The following is a 14,898-nucleotide window of genomic DNA, read 5'->3' as shown; positions in this document are numbered from 1 at the left end:
AAGACTAACAGAGTACTTTCTGTGAGTCGGTGGGGGGAGGGAAGCAAGATTGGGGGAAATTGTAAAACTCAAATAATATCTTTAATAAAAATTAATTTAAAAAAATGAGGTCAAGGCTCTTTTCCTGATCATAACTTTCATAAAGTGCAATAATTTTTAAATTAACTTTCCTGGATCTATTTTTCCAGATCAGTTTTTTTTCAATGAGATATTTCATATTTTCTTCTAGTTTTCCATTCTTTTGGTGTTGAATTATTGTGTATTGATTCCTCACAAATTCATCAGCTTCCTTTAGTTCCATTCTCCATCTCCAGGATTTGTTTTCCTCAGAGAGCTTTCTTATCTCCTTTTCCATCTGGCCAATTCTGCTTTTTAAAGCATTTTTCTCAAGAACTTTTTGAACTGTATTATCCATTTGACCTAAGCTGGTTTTTAATGTTATTTTCTTCAACATTTTTTGGATCTCCTTGACTAAGCTGCTGACTTTATTTTCATGTTTTTCCTGAATTTCTCTCATTTTTTCCTATTTTTCCTTCTACCTCCCTTACTTAATTTTTCAAAATCTTTTTTGAGCTTTGTCATAGCCTGAGACCAATTTCTATATTTTTGGAGTCTTTAGATGCAGAAGGTTGGATGTTCTCATGTTCTGATTGTGTGGTTTGGTGCTCCATGAGACCAAACTAATTGTCCATGGTCAGGTTCCTTTATTTTCTTTTTACTCATTTCCCCAGTCTGTGCCTGGTTTTGGGTGCTTCCTGAGTTTTTGAGTGTTATTGGGACACTCCTGCAAGGACCTCAATATATGAGGCTCTGACTGCTCTCTTGTTCTATTGAATGACCACAGGAGCACCCTTCTGCCCTGGGGCAATGAGGGATGGTGCCTCATCTATGGGGGGGGGGGGCAGACTGTGACCAGGGTCTGAATATGCTTAAATCTACCGAATCTTGTCCCAGGAACTTAGTGACAACCTAGGCAGTCTCCCTCCACTCCCTGACCTTCCATGGACTGCAGGCTCATGGAGCAGCTGCCAGGTGACTCCTGCTGGTCAGCTCTGTAGGCGGGCTTCTGTTTCCTGGGATCTGGGCTGCACTGAGAGGCTTGATCACACTACGGAGGCCCACTCTGGTCTGGTAGACATTTCCCTACTGATCTTCCAAGTTGTGCTTGGTGCTCCCTGGGGTGAAAGTCCTTCTGCTACTGGGAGCTGGTACTTGCAGACACCCTGGGGCTGTTCCTGGGAGGCTGAAGTTCCTTTGCTCTGGAGGTACTGCCCCTCCAACCCCATGGAACAGAGCCTTCCCACTATTTTCTAGGTTACCTTGGGCTGAAAAATTGCCTCACTGGATCTTTCTGTGGGTTCTGTCTCTCCAAAGTTTAGTTAGAGTCATAACTTTAAGGTTTTTTTGAAATATTTTAGAGAGAGCACCTAACAGAGGCTGTACTCCTGCTGTTATCTTGGCTCCACCCTGTACCCATATCCTTTAGATTTATTCTCTTCAAATTTATTTTACTCTTCAATTATCCTAAGAGAAGTAAAGTGTTAAAGAATTAGAAGTATTGTATCTACCCTTTTAGGGTTGTATACAGTTTCATGGTCTTGACCAATATTTTTTGAGTTTTGGTTTTTTTCCTTCCTTTTTACCCCCCCCCCCCCATCTTTTTATGCAACACTTAAGTTGTATTTTTGGTGACTGAATTCTCTGTTCGGTTTGGGTCTTATTGTTAGGAAATTCTGGAAGTCTTCCATTTTGTTGAACACCCATCTTTTTCCCAGATAGTATAGCTGAATTTTTCAGGGTAAGTTCATTCTGGGTTGTAATCACAGGTTCTTTGCTCTGCAGAATATGCTATTTCAGGTCTTCTGAACCTTCAATATTGAGACTGATAGGTCCTGTGTGAGTCTGAATCTGTTTCCTTTCTAAAATTCGAATTGTTTTCTTTTTTCTGCTTGCAATACACTTTCCTTTATTTGCGAGTTCTGGAATTTGACTATTACAGCCCTTGGAGTTTTCATCCTGGGGTCTCTTTCTGGAGGGGTTCTGTGGATTCTTTTAATGGTTATGTTGTTATCTTGTTCTAGTAGATTGTTAAAGTTTTCCCTTATAATTTCCTGGAAGGTGTTTTCCAGGTTCTTTACTTGATCCAGGCTTTCTGGTAGTGTGATGATTTGTAGAATATCTCTCTTGGATATATTTTCCATGTCATTCATTTTTCCTAAAAAGGAATTTAAATTTTCTTTATATTTTTCAGTCTTTTAATTTTGTTTGATGGTAACTTGTAGTGTTGTAAATCCCTTGGTTTCTATTTGTTTAATTATAATTTTTTAAGGTTTTTTTTTATTTTCTTCAATTAGCTTCTGTGTTTCCTTTTCCAACTGGTTATTTTTACTTTTAATGGAGTTGATTTCTTTGCTCAATTTTTCATAATTTTCCTGCAGGAATTTCATTTCTTTTTTGTTTTTCTTCTTCCGCTCTTCTGTTTTTTTAAATTCTTTTTTTTAAACCCTTCAGTGAGCCTTTGTATTTGATTCCAATATAAAGATTGTTTTGATACTTAACCTGTGAGTAACTTTTCATTGCTTTCTTCATCAGACATGGCATTGCTGTCATCTTTGTCTATAAAGTAATTTTCTATAGTGTGGGCTTTCTTGGTTTTTTGGTTCATCTTTGTTGTTTTAATTCTGCTCCTGGGATATAGGGAGTATAGTTCTAAAGTTTTGTTTTGTTTTGTTTTTTTACTTGGGCTGGGGTCTAGTCCTTGGCTTGTTCTTGGCCAAGATGTTGCCTATGCAGCCCAGGACTTACCTTTGCAGAGGTTTGCTTCCTCCTTTATTTCCAGGTTCTGATTTAACAGTGGTTTGTTCCCAAACTAGTCCTGTCTTTTACCCCAGTATTTTCAGGATTCATACTTTGCTTGGGATTGGGATCCTCCCTGCTAGCTTGCTATACAGCTCCTGGGAGTTCTGCTGTTGTTAATTGGTGGGAACCTCAATTACACTGTGGCTAAGAATCTCCTGCTGGCTTTCCAGTCCTTCTGACTCCTAGATTTTACTTCTCCTTTTCCCTTAAAGAGACAACCTTTACTGAAGCTCCTCCATGATATCTGACAACTTCTTTGAATCTTCTATTGTTCTTGGTGGGATCTGTAATGTGAATGTCAGAGTAGAGGCTTCATTTATTTTTATAGGGAAAAGTTCTGGGAGAATGTTAGCTTCATGCTGCTATCTTGCCTCCACCTTGGCAGGCCCAGTTTCTTTACCAAGAAAACCCTCTGTAAAGTTTTATAATAACCTCTAGGACAATATATACCATGGAAACAATGTAAAAACTAATAGACTGCCTTCTTTGGGGGTGTGGGGGAAGGAGATGAGATTAGAGGGAAAACTGTAAAACTCAAAATCTTTCATAATAACTTCTAGGTGATCTTAATTCTTCAATTATTTGACAGTGAAGTACAGTTCCTGTCAAGTTAGGTAGGTTTTGAATATGAGTCCAATAATACCTTCTATGTGTGTGTGTGTTTTATCGGGTTTGATAGCTAATATCTTTGAACCATGATGAAAATATTACCATTTTCATAGTCTTTTGTATAACTGGAATTTGGAAAGTAGTTTATATGTGTATATGGGTATAAGTTTGAGACACCCCTCATTTTATGGAATGATGCCTGGTTATCCATTGTTTGAAAACTGAAAATCATGTTCCTAGTCTAGGAATGCAACCAGCAGATATAATTTTAGTCTGGTACCATTATCTCTCAAGGGAGAACAGATCTGCCAACCTACTCATACTTTCTTTACCCATTCAACTCAATGCAAAATTTAGTCTCCCTTGTAGAAATATACATAATATCTCAGATCTATTCATGCTTTTCCTTAACCTAATCATTTATACATATTAACATTTTATGGGTACGGACACATCATATGTGGGTTGTACACACCTTAGGTTTAAAACCAAGATGTCTTTTCTTTAAGGACACATAACCTGTGAAGTAAATACATTTGCATAAATTTATATTCCTTGCAGTATACTGAAAGGTCACAAAAAAGGTTTATCATATCTTTGAGACTGTTAGTAACATGATCTTATGTTCATGATCTTCCCTCCTTTTACATTTATCACTTGCAATCCTTCTATGTTATTATACTTCCCTGTCACAGTTCTCTTTCACATGATATTTTATTTGCAAAAATCCAATTCTCAAATGCAGCCCAAGTTCCAGTGCTTAACACATGTCTACTCTTGGTATTGGACCTTTCAGTATTAATGCCTTCATAGTGGCAGCAATGAAGATAAATGACTTTTAGAGAGTTTTGGGGTTTTTTTAAATGTCTTAGTTATTTAGAGCAGTGTTGCTCTAAGCAGCGAACACACTTTTTCTGTTTAAATAACTAATCATGATTTATTCTATTTGCAGCTTCTACACAGCATCAGAGCTGACAAGTAGCTCAGGGCAGCAGCTCAGATAGAGTCTGAGCTGAAACTCACCTGCCATGGATAAAGTTGAGACTCGAGGCATTGGCTGAAAATACAAATCTGACATATGGCTTACTCTTCTTAGTTAATCTTTTTTTTCACACATGGTCTAGTACCATGGGTAATAAGGAGAGATCAAGAAGATGGAATTGAATTTAACAAGTATTTCTTAAACACCTACTATACTAAAGGTACTTACTACTTTAGAATTCAGAAATACAAAGCTAAGCCCCTCCTCTCAACTGATATTTAATATAAACTCTCAAGAAATTTAGATTCTACTAAGATGGAAGACAAGGTGAACAGAGTAGAAACATGGTAGTTGGAGAGATAGATTTGGCTTCTAGTTCTCTGTTTATCATATAATATGATAAGCTTCATATATAACATATGAACAACTTGATTATAATTTTAGAAAGTTGCTTAAGTGAGTTATTCAGGTAAGCCTATAAGGTCATTAATTTAGAACCATGAGAGACTTTGAATAAAGTGACTTTTGGACAACATGTAGGAGGTCAACTTTGGGCTGGGTCTCCAAAGGGACCTTGGTGTTCATTAAAACAAAACTTGCCATTCATATTTCTATTCTTTATCAATATAACAGTGACAGGAACATAGTAGAAAATAGAAATCCATAATTGTGAAATGACTTACCTAGCAAAGCAAAAGAAGAAAAAGACAGGGATGGGATTCCAGACCAAGTCTTCTAAACGGCCGCTGTCTCTTCAACCTGTTCCTATCCACTCTGAATCATCTTGTCTTTTTTTGGATTTACTTAGATCTTTACATCATGATGTTATCTTTAGTGTTGATAACCTGAAGATGTCATTATATATGATGATCTCTTCTGATTCATCAAATTATATTAAGTATGTCTTTGTTTTTTTTGGAAGATGGGTAATTCAACAAATAACTCTAATTATTATTAACTCAATTATTAACTATTACATTAACTATTATGTCTAACCCCATAGAGTGGTACAGAAGAAAATAACATGGTAATCAAAGTCAGAGTAATTGAGTTCTCACAGCTATTCTGCTTATCTCAACCTCTGTATCTTTGGAAATGACATGTAATTTCTCCTGTAGTTAGTTCTTCATCTTTAAATGTAAATGTTTGGATCAATCAGCATTTGCAGTCTCTTTTATTATTAAATCCATGATAATATGCTTCTTATGTTGAATTATAGAGTTTGCATTGCATTAACCATAAAATCTACTTCTTTTTTTGAATTTTTTTATAGACAGATTTTTTTTTTGCTTCTTCCATCTTCATTTAGTCACTTCTCTAAAGGCAGGTATCACTAACACTACATTTTTTCTGATGGAAGTTCATAGAAAAGATTTGGTTATTTTTTTTTAGTTTGTGCAAGGCAATGGGATTAAGTGGTTTGCCCAAGGCCACAAAGCTAGGTAAATATTAAGTGTCTGAGGGCAGTTTTGAACTCAGGTATCCCTGACTCTAGGGCCGGTGCTCTATCCACTGCAACACCTAGCTGCCCCAAGATTTTGTTATCTTGAATGTTTCAGTAGTTACTATTCATTTAGTGGTTCAATGTGTCTCATAATACTGTAGAGAAAAACAGAAGAGAGGGTCTTATTCTCAGGTTTTGTGCTTTTTCCTTCAACTGGATACACAAACTTTCATTAGTGCATGTCTAGTTTGTTTTATTAAGTGACTTTCTTAGACCATTGACCAGAGTTCCTGAAAATTAATGTGGTGTGCCAACAATATAATAAGCATGATGGGCTTATGGTAATATGAGTTTAAAGGTTCAAGTAATTATGAAGATACCTATTAAAATATATTTAATAAAGCTAAAAATATTTCAGTAACTAGTTGAATATACCATTTCTAGTTTTTTTTTACTCTTTTGAATAAAGTACATGTACTACCCTTTTTTAAAAAATGTCACTCATAATTAGAGTCAAATTTCATTCAGTACTGAGGCTATGATCAGTTGGCTGGGAGTGAACAACTTGGCTTGTGAAGAAATGTCTTTCTGTGCCCTTTCTCCTTTTGTGAAGCACTTGATAGCCCAGGAAAAAAACTAACTTCACAACAATTGTAGTACATTCATCATTTAAAATAGAACCATTATACTTGCATCAATTTCTTCTCTAGGAACCTTTCAGATACTAGCTTAGTTACTCTATAATATTGAGTAGTATTAAATATCCAGAACTGAAATACTTAGAATGCCCCAAACGAAGTGCATCTACACAAGAGAAGCATACAATCAATTATCCATTAAAAATACCTCATAGAATATAAGTCATGGTGACACTATTCTTCAGCCTTTTGTCCCACCAGAATGAAGTTAGTTCAACTGAATATGCTTTCTTTTTGGTGATGTGCAATATTTAGCACAAATATTGTGCTTGGTATTATTCCAGGAAAGGGTGGAGTGCATGAGACTTTGCTCCAAGTTAAAACAAATGTAATACAATGTCCAGGGTTCACATCTATGCCTGTTTACTATATTCCCTCCCACACCATATTCCTTTCCTTCAGAAACTCAGAAACTACATTCCTTCCCAAATATATTTTTCGTAAATCTGAACAATTTCTATTTATCCTTCTCTCTATCTCTATCTCTATCTCTGTCTCTCTCTGTCTCTCTTTCTCTTTTTCTTCTGTCTCTGATTCTTTCTATCTGTCTCTCTTTCTGTCTTCTCTCTATCACTATCTCAGTCTCTCTCTCTCTCCTTCCCCTTTTCCTTTTTCCCTCTTATTCTTTCCTCTCCTTCACTCATAATTAGAAGCTTATTTACTTACTCACATTCCAGGCTTCTGATAGCTTTCCTTTTGTGATCACAATTCTATTTCTTCTATTTATAGCTCTTCCCCCATGCTTCTCCCTTGCCATTAGTTCCTAACCTCTATTTGACCCTTCATAAGGCTAACCTTCCACTCACTCAGTTTCTGACCCTACAATCTCTTCTGGGCTAGTTTTATTCAGATGTAGCTCAAAGTCTAATGACACTTGGCAGTGGTTCATTTAAAATAAAACTCAATTAAAATAAGTGAAAAGCTTGGAAAGAATCAAAAAACTATAAGCTCTAGGATGCCAATTAGGGAGAAGGGCACCATTTTCTTAAGCAACAAGGCAAGGAGGGTTATTTGTGATGTGGAGATTAAAATGAGAATATAGAATGTTGGAATTTATGATATTCCTTGAAAAATAGTAAAAATACTTTTTATGAATATCACTCTTTATTTTTTACTAGGAATAGTTTTAAAGGTAAGTGAGCACTTTATTGAGCAGGATGCAAACAACAAAAGATAATGTGGTTCCATGTTAAAAACAAAACATTTTCTAGATTTTAGGAAGGAGAAACCTTCTAGAAGCAATTACATAAAATACATTTTACAAATAATATGATTTCTTGCTAAAGGATTTATAGGAAATTTGTTTTGTGTAGAAGGAAGGGGAAAAAAATCTCCAACACCACAGGCTAGACAATTAAAAAATTAACATCTAACAAAATCTGAACAATTTATGTTGCTGATGAAACGATTTAGCATTGCATCTTAACTCAGTCCATTTTGAGATGAGAATAAAACATATTGTATTACATATACTTCTGTAGGATGGTAAATCATTTTTATGCTCATTTGCATCTAGCTAATGTCTGGTTCTAGACTTCCAATCCACCCATATTAAGGCATATTTAATTTGGTTGATTATTTTAATTCCTAAAATGACCATATTTATTTGCTTTATTTTGTTTTATCCTCCTCAAAAATATAACCTAATTAGAAATATTTTCATGATCAATAAAGATATTTCAACTGGATTAAGATACCCAAATACTGATATGAGACACTGATGTGTAAATGTTATCTTGAACTTTTTTTATTTTTTGCATTTTTGATTGACTAAAAATATGAAGGCCTAGAACAAAGAGTAATAGGAGAAAAGATTATGGGAGGGATTGGAATGAAGAGGAGGGAAAGAAGTAAAGAATGAGGGGGAAAGGAGATATAAAACTTATTTTTCATTGAATATTAAAAACTAGTTAACAGTATGCTGACAATATGATTTACTGTTTATAAAACTTATCTCAGAGACAAGGGAACTTGAGTTAAATTGTACCTCTGATATACCTATATAACCCAAGATCAATCATTTAATTTTTCATTGCTCTAAGTTAGTTGTGTCAAACACACTCTTGGCAGCATAGCTTCATAAAGAACCTGATGAAAATATAATTGGGGAATATTTAGTAACTTTAATAGAATTACAACAGAACATAGATAATGTTAGTATGTATTTTCTCAGGCAATATGTAACCCTTCATATAGGTCCTAGCTTCTCATCATTGCACTGGGAAATTCCCTAGAATAAAAAGTTGTACATTAGATACTGACCTCCTTATAAAATTAATTTATTCCTCTAGAGTATTTCCTATATGAACAAAACAATAAATCCATTCACTATCCACTACTAACAGAATACTTTGTTTCTATTACTAGATAATGATATTGTATTTATTTTTTAAACACATGCTTAATTATTTTTCATTGTGGTTCATTGAAAGACAGAATGCCCACACCAAAGCAATGTCTTCTATTGACATAGTATTAGATTTACCATCAGAAAACTAGAAAGTGGTAGATCTGGCCTTTGAATATTTCATGATTTGAAGGTAGTTTACAAAGAAATAACATTAATGACTCAGAAGAAAGATTATATTTTAATTCTGCTTCAATGATTTATTTAGTAGAAAAGTTGCAACTTGGTGTTTCACTTTTTTTTTTAATTTTATTTTTCAATTCTCATTTTGTACAAATTTTTTTTTACATTAATAAAATATTCTTGTTTAAGAGTAAACAAAATACCCCTCCCCATGAATAGACTTGCTTGGGCGATAAAGGGAAGAGAAAAAAAAAGTTAAAATTAAAAAAAGAATAATAGTAATAATTGTAGGTATGGCCAGGTGGCTCAATGGACAAAGCACCAGCCCTGGAGCCACGAGCACCCCAGCCCACATCCAGCCCCATAGACCCAACAATCTCCCAGCCGTGTGACATGCAAGCCACCCGATCCCCACTGCCCTGCAAAAACCTAAAAGAAGAAAAAAAAAAGACCCAAAATAAAATAAAATAGTAATAATAGTAAGGGTGGCTGGGTGGCAGACAGAGCATTGGCCCTTGAGTCAGGAGCACCCGGGTCCAAATCCGACCTCAGACACCCAAAGATCACCCTGCTATGTGGCCCCAGGCAGGCCACCCAGCCCCATTTGCCCTGCACCATCCCCCAAATAATAATAATAAAAAATGTGCTTCAGTCTTTGTTCCAACACCAACAACTCTGTCATGGGTGGATTGCATTCTTTATGGTAAGTCCATCGCAAAAGTTACTTCCATATTTTTCCAACGTTGCCATTGCTGATCGCAACTCACTCCTTTCTTATTTCTCCACTACCATGTATTATATTTTCTCTCTCCTTTCACTCTGACTCTGCCCTAGGGTAGCTGAGTGGCACAGCAGACAGATCCCTGGTCCTGGGGCCAAGAGGCCCTGAGCCCCCATACCACCCCTTAGGCCCAGAATCCACCTGGCCCTATGGTCCTGGGCAGGCCTTCCAATCCCAGCCCCTTGCAAAAAGTAAAAAAGAAAATGTGTTATATCTGACCACTCTCCCCCCATGGTCCATCCTCTCCTCCTTTATTCACATCCCCACCCCTTCCCCCTGCTCCCCCGCCCTTCTTACTACAGATGCCTATACCCCATTGAGTATATATGCTGTTTCCTCTCCCAGCCACCTCTGATGAGAGCAAAAGTTCCCTCATTCCCCCCTTGCCTCCCCTCTTCCATATCATTGCGATAGCTCATTGTAATAAAAAAAAAATCTTATTATATGAAATATCTTGGCCTATTCCCCCTCTCCTTTTTCTTTCTCCCATTACATTTCCCTTTTTTTCCTATTGACTTCATTTTTACACCATATTTTATCTTCAAATTCAGCTTTCTCCTGTGCTTCAACTATAAAAGCTCCCTCTACCCGCTCTATTAACTAAGGAGGTTCATATGAGTATTATCAGTGTCATTTTTCTATGCAGTAATACATGCAGTTCATCATCATTAAGTCCCTCATATTTCCCCCCTCTCCTCCAATCTCCGTGCTTCACCTGAGTCCTGTATCTGAAGATCAAACTTTCTGTTCAGCTCTGGCCATTCCAAAAGGAACATTTGAAATTCCCCTGGTTCATTGGAAGTCCATCTTTTTCCCTGGAAGAGGACATTCAGCCTTGATGGGTAGTTCATTCTTGGCTGCATTCTAAGCTCTTTTCCCTTCCGGTATATTATATTCCAAGCCATACAAGCTTCCAATGTAGTTGCTGCTAAGTCCTGTGTGATCCTGACTGCAGCTCCATGATATTTGAACTGTGTCCTTCTGACTACTTGTAATATTTTCTCTTTGACTTGGGAGTTCTGGAACTTGACTATAATATTCCTAGGGGTTAGTTTTTTGGGATCTCTTTCCTGGGGGGATCGGTGGATTCTCTCCATTTCTATTTTTCCCTCTGCTTTTAGAATATCAGGGCAATTTTCCTGTAGTAATTCTTTGAAAATGATGTCAAGGCTCTTTTCCTGATCATGACTTTCAGGTATTCCAATAATTTTTAAATTATCTTTCCTAAGTCTGTTTTCCATATCAGTTGTTTTTTCAATGAGATATTTCACATTTTCTTCTAATTTTTCATTTTTTTGGTTTTGAAGTATTGATTCCTGATTTCTGGTAAATTCATCAATCTCCCTGAATTCTATTCTTTGTCTGAAGGATTTGTTCTCCTCAGAGAGTTTTCTTATCTCTTTTTCCATCTGGCCAGTTTTGCTTTTTAAGGCATTCTTCTCCTCAATAACTTTTTGAACTGTTTTATCCATTTGACTTAAGGTGGCTTTTAGCATGCTATTTTCTTCAGCATTTTTTTGTATTTCCTTGACTAAGCTGCTGACTTCATTTTCATGTTTTTCCTTTCATGTTTCTCCTTTCTTTTCCCAGTTTTTCTTCCAACTCCTTCATTTGATTTTCAAAGTCTTTTTTGAGCTCTGTCATAGTCTGAACCCAATTTTTGGTTTGCTTGAAGTCTTTAGATGCAGGAGTTTGTACCTCCTCATCTTCAGACTGAGTATTTTAATCCTTTTTGGGCTCATGAGCAAAATATTTCTCAATGGTCTTCCTCTTATTTCTCTGCTTGCTCATTTTCCCAGCCTGAGCCTGGTTTTGGTGTGCTTCCTGAGCTTTTGGGGCACTCCCACAAGGGTCTCTGTGTGTGAGGCTCTGTCCTCCCTCCTGGTCTGTGAATGACCATAAGCACCCTCCCCTCTGCCACGGGGCTGAGGTGGGGGGGGCCCTGCTGTTCTTTGGGGGGTCTAGACTGCTATCAGGAAATGAATGTAGTCAGAGTCCCAGAGTCCTGTTCCAGGGGCAGAGGACAGAGCTCTGCAGTCTCTCTTCACTCCCCTCCCTCAGCTCAATGGGCTCATGCCCTGGAGGCTCCTGCTTCCTGGATCAGGGCTGGGGAAAGACCAAGCTGCTGGCTGTGTGCCCTGAGGGCTTGGTTCCGTGTGCTCACTCTGGCAGAGGTCCCCTGCTGTCCCCCCACTTTGTGCCCGGTGCTCCCCGGGGTGCAGCTCAGGAGACTCCCCTGCTGCTGTGAGCTGCGGCTCCCAGCACCCTGGGGCTGCCTCCAGGAGGCTGAAGTTCTTTTGCTCTGGTGAGCCACCCCTCTGGTGGGTGGCCCCCCAACCCAGGGAGCAGAGCCTTTCTGCTCTTTTCCAGGTTACCTTGAGTAGGAGAATTGCCTCAATGGGTCCCTTTGTGGGTTCTGTCTCTTGAAAGTTTAGTTAGAGTCCTTAGCTTATGAGTTTTATCAGAGAGCTCCTAAGACTGGATCCCTTCTTGTAGCCGTCTTGGCTCTACCTCCGGTGTTTCACTTTTAAAAAATCCAAGCTGTTTATGTTCTTTTAGTCAGAGGGATGACCAATTTAACTTTTTTCTGGATAAGCATAATAAAAGGACTTACATTAACCACCATAATGTATTGCATACTTTATTTTTGCAAATATTCCCGATATTAATGTGAAAAATGAGCAAGTATATAATAAAACAATGAGTCCTTACTCAATAAGGAATACATCTAGAAGGTTAGAGTGAATTTTCAGTGTTGTAATATCCTAATTTCTTTGCAAGGGGTAATAATTTCTATTCTGCTGCCTGTTCAAAGTATTTACCTACTAAAAGGTCTAGATATGCAAATATCTTGACTAAAGGCTGCCAGAGGGAACCCTTACCATGATTAGGATGCAGTTGTCCATCTACTCTAAGAAAGTCAAGTTATTTTGTCTTCAAACTAAAGTTGGATATAAAATAGGGTGGTGAAAGTTATGCAACAAAACAAAATTAAGGTTTAGAAAAACAAGATCTTGCTAATTCTTTGTAAACCTCAAATATATTTTTTCTACATTGAAAGAGACATGACAATCACTGAACAACATGTTTCTTTTCCTTCTTTTTTGCAAATAGATATTTTATTTTTAACTATTATATATAAAGAAAATTCATTTTTTATCTTTTTCTTTTTTATTGATATTTTATTTTTCCAAACATATGTCTTGAAAGTTTTTCAACATTCATCCATATGTATATGTATATTTTTAGGTTACAAAATTTCCTTCCACCCTCCTTTCCCACTTCATTCTCCTCAGCAGAGAACAGTCAGATTAATATGTATTAGACATGTTTATAGATTAGTCTTTTCCTAAATGGGAAATTAGGATTAAGGGAAAGAAATACATAAGAGATATTTTTTTTAAAAATGAAGATTCTAAAGGAAGTTTTTATTTGTTTGCTTTGTTTTTCTTCCTCTGGTTGGGGCAATAGAGCATTGTCCATAATTGATCTAATAGAAGTGTCCTAACTCCCTGAACTTCAGAGAGCAGCTATATTCATCAGGGCTGATCACCTCACAATGTTGTGGATAATGTGTACATTGTTTTCTTGATTCTTCTCCCTTCACTCAGCATTAGATCCTGTAAGTCATTTCATGTTCCTCTGGAGTCCAACCATTTATAGTTTCTTATAGAATGATAGTATTCCACAATAATCATAAACCATAACTTGTTAACCATTCCCTAAATGATGGTCATTCCCACAATTTCCTATTTTTTGTTGCTACTAAAAAAGTCACTCACTATGAATATTTTGGAATATGTGGAAGTTTCCCATTTCTATGATTTCTTCTGAATATAGACCTAGAATTGGAATTGCTTGATAAAGAGTATGAACAGTTTTATTTCTCTTTGAACATAGTTCCATATTGTCTCCAAAATGGTTGGATCAGTTCACAAATCCAGGAACAAACCAATAATGTCCCATGCCTCTCACAACTTTTCTGACATTGATCATTTTTTTCTTTTTGTCATCTTAGCCAATCTTATAGGTGGAGAGGAAATACTGCAGAGAAATTTTAATTTGCATTTCTCTAATAAATAATCATTTGGAGCATTTTTAACAGTTGTGGCATTGGGGTGGCTAGGTGGTGCAGTGAAAAGAGCACCAGCCCTGGAGTCAGGAGTACCTGAGTTCAAATCCGACCTCAGACACTTTTGGGCAAGTCACTTAACCTCATTTTCCTTGCAAAAACCTAAAAAAAAAATCAGTTGTGGAATGACTTGTAACCTTATAAATTTGATGAAAATGTCAACATATTATAGAAATGAGACTTTTATCAGCACTTATAGTTTTGAAGATTGTTTCCCAGCTTTCTGCTTTCCTTCTAATTTTGGAAGCATTTATTTTATTAGTGCAAAACTTTTTAATTTAATATAGTCAAAATCATTCATCTAGCAGTTTACAATGTACTTTATTTCTTTTTTAGTCATATATTTGTCCCCTTTCCATAGATCTGATAGATGAGTATTTCTTGTGCTATCAATTCAGTCTTTGGTGTCTCCCTTTGTATTTAATCTTGTACTCATTTTGAACTTATTTTGGTATAGGATGTGAGAGGTAGGTCTATGCCTAATTTTTGCAATATTATTTTCTAGTTTTCCCCAACAGTTTGTTATCAAATAGTGAGTTCTTATCCCAGAAATTAATGTCTTTGGGTTTGTCAAACACATTAAGTTTACTGTAGTTATCTACTATGATTTCTTCAAATCTATCCTAATCCACTGATCTATTACTCTAATTATTAACAAGTACTAGGTAGTTTTGATGACAGCCCTTTTATATTATAGTTATAGATCTGATAAAGCTAGGCCACCTTCCTTTACTTTTTTTCACCACTTTCCATGCTATTTTTGCCCTTTTGGTGTTCCAGATGAATTTTGCTACTATTTTTTCCTAGCTCGATAAAGTAATTATTTGGCAGTTTTGCTGGTATGATACTGAATAAGCAATTTA

The sequence above is a fragment of the Macrotis lagotis genome, chromosome X (genome assembly GCF_037893015.1).
Source record: "Macrotis lagotis isolate mMagLag1 chromosome X, bilby.v1.9.chrom.fasta, whole genome shotgun sequence".
NCBI lineage: Eukaryota > Metazoa > Chordata > Mammalia > Peramelemorphia > Peramelidae > Macrotis > Macrotis lagotis.
This window is presented reverse-complemented; position numbering follows the sequence as displayed.